Below are 4,766 nucleotides of genomic sequence, written 5' to 3' on the forward strand. Positions count from 1 at the left end.
ATTTTTATTTACATACCCTCTATATTTTTGTATTAAACATATATAGGCTTTGTACTTTGCTCTTTGATTTCTAACTCAGATTAAGTAGTTTTAAATAGACGCATTTACTCTATCTGGATTGAGTGCAGGACTCCTTGAAGCACAGAAACATTTGCTGGTGCCCCAGAGAAATATTCCCTGCATATCAGCCCTCCTTACGCCATCCTGCACACGTGGGGAGGAGGGGCAAGGCCTGTGGACCGGGAGGTCACACCTGCTGCCTGGGGAGACCTTTCCAGGAAGCGGCTCTGGGTCCCTCTACGTTGTCTGTGTTTGTCTCCTCTTGGTTCCCCCAGGTTCCCTGATGGCCTTTAGGCTTCATGGCTCCCTGTCTTGGGTTGGGAGGTGGGTCAGGGGAAGACTGGCCACAGCATAGCAGCTTCCTGGGACCCAGAGAGTTGGGAGTCCCACTGCACTAGGAAGCCCAAGTGCCCTAATTGGCCATTTGTGACCTTGGCTCCCAGCTGTGCCAGGTGAAAAGCACCTTCCCCAGCAGAGTGGCCCCGTGGTGCAGGCACCTGAGCTGCCTCACAGATAATGGGACAGGACTTGGAGGGCAGCTGAGCTGAGCTCATCCCCTCCATTGCTTGCCCCACGGCCCAGGAGATCCCTGCCACAAACACCTGGCCAGACTCTCACTGGAATCCCTGGTGCCCTCTTTCTCCCCATTCTCACTCTCACCTCATGCACAGGGGGCCAGATGGGAAAGAGGCAGGGGTCCTTGGTGCCCACCGATTTTCAGGAGCTTAGGAGGCTCTGGGAGACCAGGTCCTGGCTGTGTGACCCAGATGAGGGATGACCCTCACCTGAAAAAGGTAAGGTCAAGGTAGCCACCCATCAGGGCTGCCAGGAGTTGAAGGAGACCGGTATGTGAGGGAGGCAGCGGGGTTCTGTCTGCAGGGAGCACTCAGTGCTTGTGCCCAGCACCCGGAATTACGTCCACTGTCTTGCCTTGGGAACCCTGACCTCAGCTTCAAGGTGGTTGAAAGCAGTGCCTCTTCAAATTAACCGGTAGACGAGTCCTCTGGGCAACTTGTTCAAGAGCAAGTTTGTTTTTTGGGTTTGTTTCTTTTGAGGGCTGCACCTGTGGCATATGGAATTTCTGAGGCTAGGGGCTGAATTGGAGCCACAGCAGCAGCCACATCAGCGTGCGATCTGAGCCATGTCTACGACCTGCACCACAACTCACGGTAATGCCAGATCCTTAACCCACTGAGCGAGGCCAGGGATCCAACTGGCATCTTCATGGATACAAGTCGGGTTGACCACCGGCTAAACCATAACTGGAACTTCCAATAGCACATTATGAGAGAGAAGGTGGGGTGGGGTTAGAGCTTCTGCATTTCTAACCAGCCACATTCTGACCACTAGTGAAGCTCCTGGTTCCTGGACCTCACTGTCAGTAAGGAGGATTAGCAATGAGTGTTAGAACAGGGGAAGCTCCACTGCAGAGGGTCACAACTGCCCAGCTGGCATCCATCCCCTTGAGCCCATTCCTTAGGATTGGATCAAAGGTCTGTGCATGTCATCGACGACCGGGGATGCCTGGTAATCTCAGCAGGCTGGAGATCCCTGCTTGTTGGTTGTTGAAAAAAGAAACAAAGAAGGTGGCTTCAGGGATGGAAATATCTATTTATGCTCCGCTTTTTTCACAAGGAGAACCTATGCAGGTGCTCCTTTATCAAGTTAAGGGATTTCCAGGAGAGATGGTTAGGTAATACAAACTCAAAACCTCAGTTCACCACAGAAAAATCTTCCTAGGCTGTGGGGGTGAACAGCTGGGCCACGCTGCCCCCACTGCGGGTGAATGAGCCCCGGGGCAGCCAGAATCCACTGGGGTACTACTAGGGGGATACAGAGCAGACCCCGTTCACCGCTCCACCCATGCTCCAGTCAGCACAGCCCCTTCAAAATCATCCTGGTTTATAACCGACTTCTATCTGAGGCAGAGCCATGCTCTGACCTTCTGAATGGTCTCTGCTGTGACAAACGCAGGGAGCAGAAAAGGCTAAGAGAATTCCAGAAGGAACAAGACCGAATCCCAGATCTCTCTACTTTCAAGTGGAAAAGGAGCATCCTGCCCAAAGGATGCAGCCCTGGAGGGAGGTGCAGTGTTTGGGGGGCAGGTCGCCAGTGACAACAATGGAGAGGACACTCCCGTCTCCTGAACGTGTCACAGCCCCCGTCCTACTTCTTCTCAGACTGCGGAGCTGGGCTCTCCCTTCCCATAATTTGGCAAAAGAGGCTGATCATTGGCAGGAAGCTCCTGAGAACCTCCAAGCTGCAGAGATCTCTGCTGACAGAAAGCCACCGTGGCCCAAGTGCAGGGGCAGTGATGCTGAGAGAGGGCTCGGGGTCTGCAGGGGACACAGGTAGCAAAGACCCACGTGTGCTCGTGAGGGCTTCCCTTTGCTCTCCTTCCAGACCGGGCTGGGGATGGAGGCATCATCAGGTCAAGACCTTGGGAGCAGGAGGTGCTCGACTACCATTTCTGAGATTGATGAATGAGTTCATAAGGCAGAGAGAGGGCAGGGTTAGATACCTAGGCAAAGAGTGGGCACAGCACAATTCAGCAGCACCCTCGAGGGGCAGGAGATCCCTTCTCTCAAAGGACACAGGTGGCTTCAACACCATTCAACACCGGAGGCTCTCAGCTCCGCAACCCTCCTCCACCCTGAGAGTGTGGGGTTTTCCCATTTGAAAAATCTGAGCTAAGCGCAGAGTCTCCCACTGAGTGCTGTGTGCATATTTATGAAGTAGGGAATCCAGGCAATGTTCTCCATTTCAGGCCAGTCTGAGCTCATCTGGAAGGAGGACTCGGCAGCTGGTGGTGTCTTGGTCAGGGTGCAATGGACACTGAGGCTCCCACTTCCCCAAGGGAAGGACAACCTGTGAGCTTGACCTGCTCCCTCGCACTGCCTCCCTCCTGCTCTCTGCACCTGTCGCCAGCTCAGGGCCATGACACCCCACCCAAATGGAACCCCCTCGGGGATGCCTCTGCAGGAGTTTGTGCTGGAGGGGTTTCAGGGTGGGCGGCAGACCCAGGCCCTGCTCTGTGCCCTCTTCCTGGCCCTGCACTTGGCGGGCGTCCTGGGGAACCTCACCATGATCATGGTCATCACCCTGGATGCCCGTCTGCACTCCCCGATGTACTTCTTCCTCAAGAACCTCTCCTTCCTGGACCCGTGCTACTCATCTGTCATCTACCCCAAGGCCCTGGCCAACTTCCTGTCCTCGTCCAAGGTCATCTCCTTTGGGGGCTGTGCCACCCAATTCTTCTTCTTCTCTGCGATGGGCACAACTGAGACTTTCCTCTTGGCCGTGATGGCCTATGACCGCTTCCTGGCCATCTGCAGCCCCCTGCAGTACCCTATCACCATGTGCCCATCTGCCTGTGTCTGCCTGGTGCTGGGCTGTACTGTGGAGGCTGCCTCAACTCTGGAATGCAGGCAGTCCTGACTTTCCTTCTGCCCTTCTGCAGCTCCAACCACATCGACCACTTCTTCTGCGATGTGCCCCCGCTGCTCCTGCTCGCCTGTGCTGACACAGCCATCAATGAGCTGGTCTTGTTTGGCATCTGTGGCCTCATCATCGTGGGCACCACACTCGGGGTCCTCATCTCCTGTGCCTACATCACCGTGACCATCCTGAGGATGCGCTCAGGCGCAGGCAGACACAAGCTCTTCTCCACCTGTGGCTCCCACATGACGGCCGTGTCCCTCTTTTATGGGACCGTCTTTGTCATGTACGCCCAGCCGGGCGCGGTGGAGTCCATGGAGCAGGGCAAGGTGGTCTCTGTCTTCTACACCCTGGTCATCCCCGTGCTCAACCCCCTCATCTACAGCCTGCGGAACAAGGAGGTGAAGGAGGCCCTGTGGATGCTGGGCCACAAGCTCACAGCCAAGTGATGGGGGCTCCTCCCCAAGTAGCAGGGCTTCTCCTCCTCTCAGGCTCTTATCTTCTTCTATCTCAAACCTTCTCTCCCCTTGTCCTCCTCCCTGTCCTTGTGCCCTTCCTCTTCCCCCTCCTCTTCCTTCTTTGTCTTCTGTCTCTCTCATTTACTCTTCCGTTATCCCATGAGTCTCCATAAGTATATTTTTGGACTTATACCATCCTAATCCAAATTTGAATGGAAAAAACACAGTCATTTTTTCTTGCACCTCTCGAAAATTATTACCATTATGAAAATTTTCATTGTACACTCAGGAATTGGTAGTACCTAGCAGAAGAGCCTTAACTCTCACCTGGATTTAATCAGAAAAACATGGCAGGTATGATATGGAATAGATATTCTGCAATACTATGAAAAAATGACTTTTCAAAACTCCACAGATTATAACATGTCTATGTTCCTTATATATCAGATTTGGGTGAAGGCGACTGGGCAATGATAGAACTGGTCTCTTGGTCCCATACACGCTTTGCATGCTGCTGCCACATAGAAGGTTCTCAGTACACATGTACTGTTGATTGTAATTTGAGGTCACTGGTAACCACTTATTCAATTCCACTATAGCCCTGGCATTGCTTTAGGTATGTTCATTATTTAGTGTAGAACAAACACCTTAAATGTGAAGACCATATTGTAGTTTGAATTCTGATGACTTGTTGAATTTCCCAAATGTGTAAAAATTTTAAATTGTTTTCTAAAATACTGCTTTTGTCGGAACTACTTTAAAGGTATATTTCAGCCGTGCAGTGTACATTCACCTTGTTGTGTAATAGAT

At 52.5% G+C, this 4,766-nt stretch overlaps 1 pseudogene; it reads left to right on the top strand.

Annotated features, from left to right (window-relative positions):
• Positions 1 to 2,997: 2,997 nt before the first annotated feature.
• On the top strand, positions 2,998 to 3,947 carry LOC125122321 (olfactory receptor 12-like; annotated as a pseudogene).
• The last annotated feature ends 819 nt before the right edge of the window (positions 3,948 to 4,766 follow it).

This window comes from Phacochoerus africanus, chromosome 3 (assembly GCF_016906955.1).
Source record: "Phacochoerus africanus isolate WHEZ1 chromosome 3, ROS_Pafr_v1, whole genome shotgun sequence".
Lineage (NCBI taxonomy): Eukaryota > Metazoa > Chordata > Mammalia > Artiodactyla > Suidae > Phacochoerus > Phacochoerus africanus.